The following is a 15,847-nucleotide window of genomic DNA, read 5'->3' as shown; positions in this document are numbered from 1 at the left end:
TTTTGAGCATATGTTTTTCGGAACAACCAATGACTATAAGATCGTCCATATATAGGAATGCTTGCGAAGCTTCAAGTCCAGAGAATGCAATAGTCATCATTCTCTGAAATGAATTTGGCGCTATTTTTAAACCAAATGGTAATCGCGTGAAGCGATATGAGCCATTGCTCGTTGAAAAAGACGTTATATTACGTGAACTTTCTTCTAGTTCAATTTGATGAAAACCTGACATTAAGTCAAGGCATGAGAAATATTTTGCTCTACCTAGTTGATCCAAAATGTCATCAATTCTAGGTAGTGGGAATTTATCTGACAAGAGTTTCTTATTTATTTGACGATAGTCAACTACTAATCGCCATTTCTTTTGTTCAGTGCCCGGAAGGGCTTTCTTTGGTACAAGTAATAGTGGGCTGTTATATTCTGATACGGACGGTTCGACTATTTTGTCGTCTATTAATTTTCCTACTTGCTTCTGGATCTCTGTAACTTGGCTATGCGGGCTTCGATAGTTTTTGATGTATACTGGTTCGTCATCCTTCAATCTCAATTTTTGTTTATAAAAATTATTTGTTGTTATTGATTCGGTGTCAAGCCCGAATATGTCACTATATTTGGAACATAATTCCGTTAATGGTTGTTTGAATGGAGCTGGAAAATTCTTTTTGAGCTGAGCTAGGACAGTTTGTTCCCTGATTTTAGAAGTTGTTTGAACTACATTGTAATTCGAAAGTGGTTCATATTTTAAATTATTTATATTAATTAATTGGTCGGTACTGGTCGTATTCAGTAATCGGACAAACGCATTTTGCGTGGTTGCAACTGTGTTTGCAACAAAAATACCAGTTTGGATTTCCTGGTTTGGAATTAGAACATTATCTTCACTTGAAGTTAGTTCTATTTTTCGAATAACTTGTGATCTTGCTGGTAGAAGTATTGTATTGTTACCAGAACTGTATGTTATTGGAACATAAATGTGAATGTTTATATTGTTTGGTCGTATTATAAACCAGTCTTCTGAAGGTTTTAGATCAATTTGACAATTTAATGCTTTTATAAAATCAATCCCTATTATTCCATCACATGGGATTGCGAAATTTTTGTTTACTAAATGGAAATTGTGAGGAATTATGTATTTATCTGTCTGTAGCTCTATTGGTGCAAGGCCTAGGGATTTTATAATACCTTCACCTATACCTTGAATGTCTATTTTATTGTTTATTTGTATGTCGTTGAAGACATCTGAAGTTTCTTTTACTAGCGATATGTTCGCTCCTGTATCTACTAGGAATGTTAGATGTTTTCCTGTATTGGCATTGTTAAATGACACGAAAATGTTAAGATTGAGATTGATGGTTTGAACTTTTGCTTTTAATGGTTTGGAGTATCTAAAGGAGTTTGGGAGTTTCCCGAAACCGTCTGGGTAACACGGACATTGTTTTGTCGTGTACCTCTATTATTGTCGTATTGGTTGTTATAGGTGTTTCCGTTTCCACGGTTATTTCCTCTATAACCACCACGACCTCTATAGTTATTTGAATGCTGATTATTGTTATAACTGTTGATGTTGTTATAACCACGGCCATTTCCTCTACCACGATAGTTACCTCTATAGGTACTACCGCGGTATGCCTGACCTCGTCTGGTATACAATATGGAATTTGCATTACCAGTCATGTCAGTGGAACATTGGATATATTTTGTTATGGCATCATTCATTGTAGGGAATGTGCCTGCTTCTAGAATGGTCTTAAGTCTGCCATGCTCACAATTTTTAACCATTGTGCTAATGGCTTCTTTGCTGCTGAATTTATCAGCGTGCTCAGCTGGCAGACCCTCATCGATGTATGATGCTTCTAGGAGTTTTCTCATCTCGTCGATTTCTTTTGTAAATTCTGTGGCTGTTTTGCCTTTTTGGCATATTTTTGCCATTTTTGCCTTAACTACGTCAGATGTTTCACCGACAATTGTAGTTTTCAATTTTTGAATGATCGACTGGATGGTCGTTTCATCCTGGACTTTGTATAGTGTAGATCCGATTATTTTGGATTTTATCACTTCGACAGCTAGAGATTCATAAGGCCCTTTTGTCAAATTGACTAAGTTAATGGCAGTAATGAATCTCTGCATATGGATCTTTTGTCCATTGAATTCAGGGATAGCGTGTGAAATGTCTTTAATATATGCCCGTTGGGCAACTGGGTCTTCTGCCATTCTGATATGTTGGTTGCTAGGTGCTGCACTAGTTGACGAAGTGTCGTCGTTTATTGGAAGGTTCGATCGATTTGATCGAGAATCGTCTTCCGATATTATGCTAATATTTTTGATATTCGGGGGCCTGGGGCTTATTGGCCTTGATCCCGATTCTGCAGCTGGTATATATGTCGCTGCTGTGTTGAGAATTGTTGGTATATGTATGTCCAAATTGAGCTTTTCTTTAACGGTAACCAATCGTTCTCTTAGACGTTTGAAAACGTCTGTTGCTTGGAACCACTGTATATCGTCAAGTCTTTGTTTATTTGTTAGAAAAAGCTCTCTGATCTCATTATAGATTTCAACTAGGTTGGTTACATGTTTAATGACCGTACTATTTTGAGTAGGTCTGTTTTGCGTTAAGCATTTATAGGACTTATCGAACTCTGCTCTAAGAGTACAGACTTTAGCGCAGATCGTAAGCCAGGCCATGTGGTGTTTCTATGTTGTTCATTCCAAATGGAAGACAATCTGACATCATTAACCAAAATTCCCGATTTTAAGATTTAAATATTACGAAGTCGATGACCCTGCCTAGAATGGAATGCTCTTTTATTACTGATTTTACCGCGATACCTGGAATGGTAGTTAACACAATTGCTTTTTGTGTTTTTGAACAGTCTATTAACGGCGAAAATTCTAAATGAAATGTACTCATGTACATATATTCGAGCTCTAATATGCTCCTTGGGGTCGTTGAGACCAATTGTAGAATTCTGTTTTTAAAATTTGGGTCCCTATTATAAACATTCCTAATTGCGTTTAGAGTTGTCATTTTATTTTTCCTTTTCAAATTCTATATTTTGTCCAAATCATTAGCCTTACTCAAATATTTCTTTTTAAGGCATTTATTGTGCAGTTTATAAATTTTGAAAAAGACGTTAGCACACAAAATAACAACAATTATTATCAACAGGGTATTAGTAAAGCCTAAATCAATTTCTTTTGATTCTACTTTATTAATTACATTTGCAGTGGAATCCACTGTCTTGGTGTCTACTAAACCCATGTTGGTGACAATCCCTGTTTCTCTATGAAAAAGTATGCCATTTATATATGGCTTATTTTTGGTGTCATTTCCTAACTTACTTATAGTATTGTCTTTCATTCATATTAGTTTTGCTTTAAATATATTATTTTTTTTTTTTTTGTTTTTGTTTTTTTTTTTTTATATTCAATATCAAATCAAATTTCAAATCTAATTTCAAAAAAAAATGTAAAATTTTTGAAAAAAAAAAAACTAATTTTTGAAAATATGAAGATAGAGTGTTAGGGCATAGGGCTGATTTACATTGGTTTTTTTTTTTTATCAGTCCTATGTTTTTAGTGAAAGCCTAACAGATATTAGTAGTTTACAAGCAGCGTGTTACGCATCGACTTGTGGGTAGAAGTTTAAATTATTGGCAATTCAGGCATTGGCAAAATGCAGCCTTTATTGCGTTACTTTGCATCGCAAAGTTTGTTGTTGAGTTCCTCCAGTTGGGTTTTCAATTTTTCCTGGTCCTCGTTGATTTTTTCTGTCCGTAGTAGGTCTTTGACCAACCTACGTTCCCGGAGCAGTTTAATTCGCTTCCCTCCCCGCTTCTTCTTTGGCTTGGGCTGTTGCGGCTGTTGGCGTGCCCGGTACTCAGCTATTGTGAGTGGGCGTGGTCCATCGGTTGGACAAGCCTCCAGAGCCTCCTGTAGGCTTGGCTTGTCCCTTTGCTCGAGGGGAGCAGCGTTTATTAAATCTGATTCCAGATTGGCATCCACCGGTGGCGTAAGGGGCGTTAGGCCTCTCACGCGAATTTATTTTTCGGCTGCTGATGTCCTGGGCCTCTGGGCTCAGGCGGTTCCGGTGCCGGTCATCGCACAGGTATTCGTCGTACGCTCTATGTAGCGCTGTCGGTGCCTTTTCAGGTCTTTATCTTCTTTTATGTCAGCACGCTTCTTGTTTAATTTTTTTTTTTTTTTTTTAAAATCCAGTAATTTATTAGAGGCAATTTGGATACGCAGGATTATTTTTGGGTCTCACTGTTCACGGTCATTTATTTTATTTTATTTTAAATGCACATTTTCTTTTGTTTTTATTGGACGATTTGATTTTCAGCTGATAAAAATTACATTTGGAAGTGTATTTGGAAGTGTTTTTTAAATGCACATTTTCTTTTGTTTTTGCGTGAAAACTGTTTTTGCAGAATTATTTATATTTTTTTTTATTTTTCGTCCTGTCACGGTCGCCATGTAGTAAAAAGGTCTTTCATTGATAGTTCTTCTTTTGAAGAGAACATCCGTTCTCTGTCGTTTCTTTATTTTGAATGTCTTTATGAAATATATCTTAGAATTTACTTGGCTAAAGCCAGCGTAGCTGCGCTGCCAGGAACGCCGGCAGCGGAGCGGCAGCATTTATGTATTTAATGTATATATATATGTGTATATGCCCAGCGCTGCTGACAGCGAGGGCGCGAGGGAAAATGTATATGTATGTGTGTATGCATGTGCCGTCAAGTCATGGGAATATGTTGACGCTGCACTTATGTCGCTCGAGACATTCTTGGGCGATCGTAATACGATAGCTCAAGTTATGTCTGGGACTTTTAATTACATAAACACTGCAACAAAGTGTTACAGTGTGTTCCCCTTAAGTACACTTGGTACAGTGGGTATTGGCTATGTGTGCATACTACAAGAGAATCGCGAATCTTGATTCAAGATCGTGTAATACTTTCACCGTTTGTCCACGCTTTAATAACATTAACATAACATAACATTAACATAAAATAACATTAACATAACATTAATGATAACATTTCAACCAATTTCGAGCTGGTAGCCGTAGCCTTATAAGACCAGCAACTTCGACAAGCAGCATGTACAGGTCGGATGTTAATGACCTTTTAAAATATACTTTTATATATTTACACATTTCACATATGAGTTCGTTGCATGAAAAGCTGTTGCTTATCTCCTGGAATTTTTGGAATTTTTATTTTATTTAGGGGATAACCTCAATCCCAAGCTGCACCCGAACTGCATGAGAAAATGATTCGAGCCACCAAACAACCACAAACACAACCCAAAAATAGAAAATTGTGCCAAGTCGAAACGAATGATACTCTTACATTCTCGTATTCAAGAATTTCTTTATATCATTTGGCAAATTGAAGGAGGCCATATTGAAGTAGGGGAAATCTGAACGCATTGCTAATATAAACTATTGTCTGAATAACAGCAAAATGTTTAAATCCGAAAAATTTATGGCAACGAAAAATTAGATTTAAAAATTCCAAATTCGCATGCAGTCCTGAGAAGAGTCTCAGTGCCAAGTCCCTTGTATCTCTTTTAATTTCGTTCATGTGTGTGTGGTGGGTGGGGGTGGGGCGTTGTTTTGTGTTTTTTGTTGGTGAGTGACAGGCGGGGTGCTGGCAGGATAACACCAATTTCGCTTATGACAGTTATTACAAAATGCTGCTTGTCTGTGCCTGGTTCCCGGATAAAATGAGCAGCAGCCAGAATCGCTGCCACAACGCTCGTATCCTTCAAATGAAAAGTTATTGTAAGGACTTTTTGGCGCTTCCTCGACGCTCTTCGGCCTCATTGACGTCTCGGGAATCGATTGTCGAGAGTTGGCTGGGGGAAGGGGAAGGGAAAGGAAGCACAAAAAGCATATTAGTGCAGTCAAAGACGAAGTCAACGTTGACTTATGTTGGCAGCTTCTTGTCTGTATGTCTGTCTGTCTGTCTATGTCTGGTCTATCCATCTGTCCAACTTGTCTGCTTGCCTTACGGATTCTTCTTGCTTGGGCCCACGTCGATTTCTTTATTTTGTTGGTGGCGCTTCGCTGCCTCTACTCCTACCCTGACCCGGGTTTTCCTTGGCTGACTGCAATTTTCATGGAATATCAAATAGAAAACATTTCGAGACAGTAAATTAATTTTTCAAAAATTGGCATTCATTTCATTTTTATCGTTTGTTTTCATTTCGGGCGGTAACCTTTAAAGTCCACGACAAGCTGCGTTCATTGCTGGCACATTAAGCGTAGATTTATTTTCCATTTATTTTGTGTTCATTTGTCATTACTGTTGCTTATCGTTCCACATTGTATTTGGGATGTCTGCTCATGTTGTTAAAGGAATTGAATTACTGACAAAACCAAATTGATCATTTCTAGCATGGGTATTGAAAATTCTCAATGAATTGCTTCAGCTTACAACTGGATTACACTTTATGAAAACAAGAGAGAGAGAGAGAGAAATTGTGAATGACTGTGTTCGATAATATGATATCCATTGCTCATAAATATGTGAAGATTACTATTATTTACTTGCTTAAAATAAGATCTATGCGACGATAATTATAATCGTATGTCTTGGATTATAATTATAATTGGGGATTAAGAGTCGCAAGGAGGTTGTCTTTGTTGTACTGTTTTAGGGCGTATACAAAGTGTTGATATTTATATGTTAGTTTTGGTATCGAAAACCATTACTTTGTATGCTCCAGATACATTTATGTATACCCGTTTAACATCTCTTCTATGAGTGATGGGTAGAATAAATAAATTGATCCAATCAATCGAGTTTGGGCTTAGACTCATTAAGTTGAGCTTCTGCAGTTGTTGCGTAAATTAATTCCCCTTATCCCATTTGATTATGGATATTGAAATCTTGAACAATAATGCCGAATGGCACATTCAATGGGCTTTTGATTTTAAATCTTATTAAAATATAACAATTTGGCTGATTTGTCTCATTAAAGGAACGACAAATACGCATTACAGTTTACTAAGAGAAGCTAATTATTTCATAAAAATTCCAAATTGAACATAAGAACGATTTTAGATTGTAACAAAAATAAATGAATTAATATTTTAATGCCTCAGCTGCATAGAAAACTTTTGCATAAGCAGCAGAGACTCTTCCTTTAGTTATGCCGATTTCTACACTAAGCCCTAGTAACTGTCTAAAATAAGTCTGTAAAACAGAATCTAATCTGTGGCATAGTCCGCGGAGATTTTGATAAATCGGTTGGAGGTCTGAAGCGGTTTCGTTACGTATTGATTGCAATCCAACAGCACGGACTGAGTCAGAGTGAAAATGAAATACAAACCACATTCCGCATATGGTGGCTCTTTTTTGTAGGACTTACCCGTCGCCATTGATTTTGTTGCTGCCTCTCGGCTCCGCTTTGGGGCAGCCTCGCATTGTCTTTTTCGTCATTTTGCCGTGGTGTAAAACAAAAATAGCATCACGTTTTAAATTGCTGCTTATCAAAACATGTTCGGGAACTGTAATCTGTTTCTGCACTCGATTGCCTTCCACCTGCTCAGGAGTATCCGCGAGCTGGCAGCCCCCACCAGTCGGAGGACACCAGAAAAAGCGACCACCTCGAGTGAGCCGAGCCGCGGCAGCGGTGAAGCATAAAATGGGCAAAAGCGTGTAGGATGTAAAAACGAAGTCAGCAACCCAACCTGACACATCATTTATATGTTACCTGTGTATATGAGACGAGGCTGCAGGAGGCTGCGGGACTTATGTAAATTGAAACCAAAGAACCGCTTCCCAAAACGAAACGGAGACAGAGTCGGGGTCGGAGTCTGATTCTGAGGGTTTACTTATCAGCGGTGAGCATAAAAAATGTACATTAGCACGAATGACTGAGCGGAGATACGAGCCAGAGGAGGTTGCTGCAGCCACGGGCCGACAGCGACATATGGATCTGTATCGTTCAGGGTTAGCCAAATGCGTTCGCCCACTTGAACAGTGCCCTGCCACATACATCTACCATATCTACCCACATACTGGCATGAATCTCCCATCTCGCAGGTCCGCGCCCAGGCCAAACCCAAACCAATCCCGGTTCATTCGCATCCAGAGCAATCTGTCATCTGTGCCTGGGTTGTCGGCGGTTCCATAAATTTGTGACACTTTTTTACCGAATTTATTACTCAAAATAAATCGCGTGCTGTCTTCTGCGGAAAAATCTCCCGCACGGAGACAGCCCAGGAGCTGATATGCTCATTTGGTATTCATTAGAGCGAAGCTCGGTGTTACCTTTTGGCCAAGTTAATTAATTGAGCGCAATGTGGAGTGGTGGCTAGAAGGGGGGCTGACTTGGGCCAGTTGGACCGTGTCATTGCAGCATGAGAAGCAGCGGAGACTCAGTTCGAATTGGATTGCTTTACCTTCCTTCCTTTTCGTTGCCACTTCCTGTGCTCCTCATTCACATCCAATCTTCCCTCCTCTCTTTTTACTCCGCTGTGTATTGGTGTTGATTTTTGAAATTGTTTGGCACTTGAGTGGCAAAGTGCTCCCCATTGGCTAGGGACTGCCAGTGCCATCGACCATGATTGAGCAGGCAAATGGCAAAGGGCCTGAACCTGATTGCAGGCTCACCTCACGGACAGAACAGTCGGGTCAAAGCTTTGTTCGATTGTTCGACTAAATTGCCATCTGTCAACCATCTCTCAAGTGTTGAATACACTTATAAATACACAATAAAGTCACAAGGAATATTATTGAAAAGGAATTCGGAAAGGATAACATTAATTGCAATATTTGAATAGATTATATTTCAAAGAGCTTAAAAATATTCTAGCCACATATGTACGAGTATTTGGACAAAAGTATGGAAATAACTAATTTAATAGTTATTTCGGTGAAAAATACTATTACTCTGAATTTTAAAATAAACTAAAATGTGTTTTTACATGTAAAATATATTTGAACCAAATCTAATTGAAATGGGTTATGTTGTTAGACTTGGAATTAGCAACACAAGCAATCACACAATACTAGATTACTAATATCTTAAAATTGCCATTTGTTTTACACATGTATTTACTACTATTAAAGTTTCAAGTGACATCCCCCATCCCCCTATTTATGTATAGGTTCGGAAACAGTTTACAGCTTTTTAATATTAGGCGCTTGCTATTCCAATTAAAAACAATATCCTGGTGCATGTACAAACTTTAGAACTGAAATAAAACAAATTCACTGCAGAATTTCCCTCGAATATTTGCGGGAAAAAAATTAAAGAGGCAGACACGACAAATCCAATTTAAGATGTGGCACAAGTATCTGTGGCAAGATGTGCTTAAACAATTCTTTACGTTTTCTTCTTTTCCTGTGATGCTTGTTTTCGTTTCGTTTCGTTTCGTTTCTTGCGTTTTTTTTTTTTGCTTTTTATGAGCATTACGTATACGCAGCGTGGACGGACGAGTCATAAGTTAGGTCATCATTATGGATAAACGCAATGTATGTGGGTTTTATGTACTTAACACTTCAGCTCGGCGCGCTGCGATGACACTGAGTCCAGGCCTGCCATGGGGGGTAATGCTGGTCGGACGGGAGACATCAACGTCGAGGTCGAGCAGATGAGCAATTTATCTCGCAGCTGTTTACTGTTTGCCCCTCAACCCTCAATCCTCCCCGGCACCCGTCGTCTTCCGCTTGGCTAAAGCCACTTATAGCCATGCCAACAAAAATGTGTATCTGTGTGTGATTTATGTGTGCGGGTGTGTTTGTGTGTGTGTGTGTGTGAGGAGGAAAAGGGAGGAGGGTACAGCTGTAAATACATAAACACATCAAAATCACAAAAAAAAAAAAAAAGGACAAAAAAAAGAAAAATAAACTGAAGGAGGAGTAGAGCCAGAGCAAGGCACGTTATGGAGTGTCCTTGCGGCCAACGCACGTATTAAATGAGCAAAAATGTGAATGAGGCCGCCGCGGGCCAGCGCTGAGTGAAAGTGAAATTAAAAACTAAGTTCTCTGCGTAAAAAGGGGGCGTGACCGTCAATTGAAAGCGCAGCCAACCTGGGGGCGGGCAATCAGCGCCCACACAGTCAGTCCTATCTTCCAGCTGCTGTTTGCATTTCATTTGCAAAAAACAGCATTCAGGATAAACGCGAGGGCTGCAGCAGAAGAACTAAGAAAAATGCTAAAGGAAATTCATTTTCTTTTGCCCACTCTGGCGAAGAACTCCGAATAGAGTTCTCTGTTTGTGAAACCATGAAACAGCCCTCGCACCGGATGCGGCCAGAGCGGTGGCCTGACAGTTTTTGCAGTCACTGCTCATGTCCTTCGCACGCATAACTCTGAATGTTTGCTTGTGTGTTTTGGGCGGGAGGAGGGGGTCTTGAGCATGCTAAATGCGACACCCGCACCCACCATCTCCTTCACTCCTCCTTCGCAGCCTTTCAGGTTCTTTATGCGAATTTGCTCGCTCGTTGACGTTTGTTGGTTTGTTTGTTTGTTTTTGTTTGCTCGCCCGTTTGTTTTGTTGCCTGTTTTTAGCCATTGCTTTTATAAGAGCAAAGTGCTCTTCATTATGCGCATCAAGTGAAAGGATAAGTGCAGCGGATACTGCCACAGATACACATGCCTAAGCGCACAAGCGTATGTACATATGTACGTGGTTTTTATGCCATCCAATTGCCAGAAAAAATGCCACTGCAGAATTACCTTAAATGGCCGGCTTCCCATTTGACTGGGAGCACTCACACACATACACATTTGGGGGAGAGAGAAATATATTTATGCTGTATGTAATCGGCGCCCAGGGGTACGACCACGGTAGATATAAGTTAGTTTACATCAGGCCGCGTGGTGTTAATAGCAAGCCTAGGATACGGCTTTACCCACGGATATAATACTATTGGGGCCGGGGTATGCCCGCCAAACTGCAAAAAAAAATAAAATAAAATGATATGCTTACCGTTAATGTTAGTTTTAATATTCTTCTCTCAAAACTCAATAAAAATTGCATCTGTATGAGAATTCTTTACCCAGTATTTCCGTTTATAATGTACTCTTGTGAAAAGTCTCAGCATTTCAAACTGTAATGCAATTTGCTTTGCTCTTCAGTGCTTGCAAGCCCCTGTCCACCATACGAATTCGAGGTCTTGCCACCTTAATTAAGCCAAATCGCACTAGCAAATACAAATAAATAATGAGACCCGCACAAGAAGCTCGCCATTGCTCAGTCCCCCCAGAATGAAGGCCGAGGCGCAGACTTCAATTAGTAGATGGCGGGGGTTGGAGCCGGCATAATGGAATCGCAGGACTCTCGTAGGCTCAGCCTTGACTGAGTTATTGTTCAAAAGGAAACGGGGGCGGGAAGCATTTAATTGAAATTCAGAATACGGCCGGTAGTGGAGACAATGCAAAATGCCTGGGGCATTTAATTTTTATGGCCTCCTCACGTGTATGTGTGTGTGTGTGGGCGTGTCAATAATCCGGCTTGAGTTCTCTGAGGCCCAAGACCCCAGACCCCAGACCTCAGACCCGATTACCACACGTCGATGTTGTGGCTGTTAGCTGCTTCTGTTGCCGCATAAAATCGCATAACAAAGGAGCCAGAAGCCAGAGCCAGGAGCCCGGCCAAGTCAAGTGACATGCTTGTAAGAGTCGTTGGGTCGTTGGCAAATCGATTGCTCGTCAGGGTCAACTGGCAGGCCTGACAGCGCTTAGCTTATGGCCCCCAATCGGCCGGCATTGTAGCCCCGATGGGTTTTCTACGGTTTTAAATTATGTTAGACATGGCCCGTTCCCGTTCGGCTTGGGACCGAACCAGCCTAACCAGGCCTAAATGCGCCGCCCAAAAGGACTGCCAGCGACAAGGAGAATGAATTTGAATTTTTCACACAATTTTCTCAGCGAACAGAGTCGATGTCGGCATCGTTGTCGTTGTCGTTTTTGGGGTTAACAAAGTCTTTTTTCCTAGCACACTTTGGCACACTTTTGGCCGCTTGTCATTGACAGGCAGACAAAAGGCCTTTGACACCTTTTGTATATCCTGAATGACTTCGTCTGTGGGTGTGTGTGTGTGCACTGTCTCTGTGTGCGTGGCAAATTATAATGCAAACGTCTGTCTTCTCTTTGCCAAGACTTGGGGGCTTGGGCACCGACTGCGTTTAATGGAAAGGGAAATATTGGGCGGAATTTAATTTAAATTAAATGTTGATGCAATATTTTGATAATACATCATAATTGCAACAAATTATGAGTTTAAATTTTATTAAAAATTCATCAGGGTATAAAGTTTATACAACTAAGGGCCAATTAAAAGCTAGCAAAAAGTTGTGCCATTTATTTGCATATATTTTTTTATATAACTGCATACATATGTATGTATGTACATATCTCTGAATGTATTGTATTTGTATGTGTGTGTGTGTTATATACCGTATATGCATGCGGATATGTAAATGTAACTCGTCTGAAAGAAAAACAATCATTTTGCCATAATAAGCACTAAATATGCAGGACCCCGCCACACGCACCTGGAATATCGTTTGCCAGCGAACCAGATACCGCAACGCGTATTGATAAATATTAGTTAAAATATGAATAAATTGATATGGGATGAGCAGAGAGGCACGGGATGGGCAGCATCCACCTACCTGTTTGTGGCATGTAGCGTGTGTGTGTGTGTGCGCCGACAATTCTCCGAACGTTCGGTAAACATAACGAGCTGAGCAAATTGATTGCATGACGCAATGAAGCGCGTCCTGTAAAACCACTTAAAACCACACTCAGTACATGCCATAAACCGAAGGCAGGAAGCATCTCGCGCGTCTCCACCCAGTCAGGAGTGTAAGTATGTGGCCCCACACAACCCTCCACAGCACAGTCAAAGTGCCAGGTTCAGCCCCATCCTCAGATCCAGACGCATCCTCCCTAAAACCGAAAGCAAGCCAAAGGAGAAGCGCTACCCGCTACACAAATACACATGCAAAACCGGCAAACATTTAACCGCCGGCTATGAAATTCGATAAATATCGACAAAGTTTGGTGGTTATTGGTGGCAGCGCTCGGCAGCGTCGAGGACTCGTTGGAGAGTCAAAGAGTCGCCAAAGTCTCTGTGAGTCGTTGAGTCGGCAACACGGTGAGAGTTTATTAACAACAGGATACACCCTCAGCCCGGAGATGACACAGCGCACAGTGATACCAAATATGAAATCCAAACCCACTAAACTTTTGAAATGTATGAAAATATTTCTAAGAAAGTGCGTAAAGTTTTTTAATAAATATCTGTTAATTTATTTAATACTTTTGAGCCTTTCCTAGGCTAAATGCGACATAAACCAGTTCATTTATTATATTAAATTAATAATTATTAGCTGCTAACAGAGCGTTGTAGCTGGGAGTAGCCAGAGGCTGGACTGTTAACCAAGAGCGGCAACAGAATGTTACAACTGTAGTGCTAACAGGAGTGTAGCCACGGTACAGCTGCTGCCCTGAATAGATTGCCATAGATTTTTACACTTGTAATTATATACATATGTACATAGTATTATTCTTAAATAACCAGAACTTTATGTGCTAATTTTTTATTGAGTGTTTTGCGTTAAAAAAACATTGAAGTTAACGTAAATTCATTTAATTTTAACATGTGAGAGGCTCTTAAGTATGTGGAATTTTGCAATATTAAATTTGTATTTTCATTGAATTTCTGCCACTGTGCAGCGACCATTTGAATGGGGTTTGGCGAAAAAAGGCGCAACTTTGGCATAAATATGCATCCCCTGCCACTTCTTCCTCCTGGCCACCCACTTACACCACAGCCACATCCAGCGCAGCGCTTTGCCGAGTTCAATTACGCGCGCTTTCCACCGGCTCGTACACACATACATACATATGTACATGTCCTGGCCCCCAGGGGATTATCGCTTACATTCTCAGTCAAGTGCGTTCGTTTATTGTGAAAAGTTGAGTTGCGTTCGGTTCGTTTGGGTAAGGTTTGGTTCGCATTGGTTCGGTGGGGGTCTGATTCCCTTCCGTGTGTGTGTGTGTGTGCGATGGATATTGTTTCGTGGGGCCTAGGCCAAGGCGCGATATCGAGGTGGAAGCGCTTGACTTTTATGAGGTAAAAGTGAAAGGAGAGTTGTCGTCGCGACGTTCCTTGATTTGAAAATGTCATAGGCACCGCACATATGTACATATGTGTGTGTTTTCTGTATCTGTGTGTCGACAATCGACTGGATTTTGCTTGGGGGCCTGAGGGTCCTGCTATATAAGCAGTTTTCAAAGAGCAGGGAGGAGGGGGCAGTACTCCTTACATATGTATGTAAATTGAAAATATTGCATGCAAGAATTATGTTTATGAAATAGGAAATATAATAAATGAGGCAATTCCCTATTACATCGGCAGACATTATAATATTCGTATCTGTGTAAAAAAAAAGAGGAAACAATTTGCATTCCATTTTCTGTTCCTCCCATTGGTCACAATATCAATTCAATTAACTTTCAATGGGGATTTTAGGGAATATAAGACCACTAAAAGTACATGTACAAAGGAGGAGGTTGGTTTTTACATATGCAAATATATGCCAATTACTTAGGCTCAAATCAGCAAACAAAATGCTTTAAAAGGGCTTAAAAAAAAATTCTTATACTTTTCTCGGGCATGTAAATAATCCAGTTAATCCAGTAAATTGTTTCTGTTATATCGCTGCATGGATTGATTATAATTTAAAAATTATCCGTGCGTCCCACTATCTGAAGATATTCGCCCATAAACCCATGTAAACTATAACCATTTCGCATAAATCTCTAGAAAGTTTTACATCCCTTTTTTGTTTTTATGACAGCCATTGGAAGTAACTCATATAAATCGGGTAGCGCAAAAAAGTTGAACACTTTTAATCGATGCCCAATATCCATTGGCTTAGATCAACTTTTCATTAATTTCAATCTGTGGCAAAATTCACGTTTTTATGATCAAACTCTTCTACTCTCCGTTGTTTTTTTTTTTGTTGATTTTTCTCATTGAAGGTCAAATATAAAATTTTTTATGGTCGAGTTTTTGTTTTTGTCATGTCAGAAATTTCTCATTTTTACTCGTTTCCATTTTGCTTTTTTTTTTTTGGTTCGTTGTCAGAGGAGAGGCGTGACATTAGCAGCTGTCGTCGCTGCGGGCGCTCTTTTTCGGGCGGTGCGCCCACTGCAACATGAGACGCCACCGAATCCACATGCCAACCGGACCCCATATCCCACTCGGCGTCCCCATCTGATGGATAACATGCAACTGCCATTGTGTTTGGCTTTTTCATCAGTGAACAGATTTCATTTTTTCGACTGGTGCGTTTTTTTTTACGGCTCTCTTGCTGTTGCTTTGGTTGTGCCAACAATTTGTTTTAAAGCAGCCAGCGACAGCGTAAACTTTTTAATTAATATCAAATATGAAACGTTGCCATAACCGAGAGCATAGCAGCCCGAGAATGGCCCGAATCAAAAAGCCCACTGGGCCGGGCCACACACCACACCATCCACATACCTACCCCCCGGTCGGCAGATGCCGTCGAAAGTGAAATGAGCCAGAGCTTGTTAAAAGTTTTAATTAAATTGATTGTCGCTTCTTTGCTGCCATCCATTCATTCATTTGGCGTTCGTTTTTTTCTTTCACCTTTTTCTGTGTGGCCCATTGTCCTGGCTGTTGTCAACGAGCCTTAAAATCGGCTTTGAATGCATCGAAATTTTATTTTAAAAGAGTTTAGTCGGGTTGAAATACACATCAGCTTAAATACTTCTATGTGTCACGCTTCAACGACTTGTAAGACTCTCCAGATGGCAAAAACACTTAGAAATTTAAAGTAAATATTTCTTGGCAC

This window comes from Drosophila obscura, unplaced genomic scaffold, assembly GCF_018151105.1.
Source record: "Drosophila obscura isolate BZ-5 IFL unplaced genomic scaffold, ASM1815110v1 contig_150, whole genome shotgun sequence".
Taxonomy (NCBI): Eukaryota; Metazoa; Arthropoda; class Insecta; order Diptera; family Drosophilidae; genus Drosophila; species Drosophila obscura.
Note: the sequence above shows the minus strand (reverse complement) of the source record.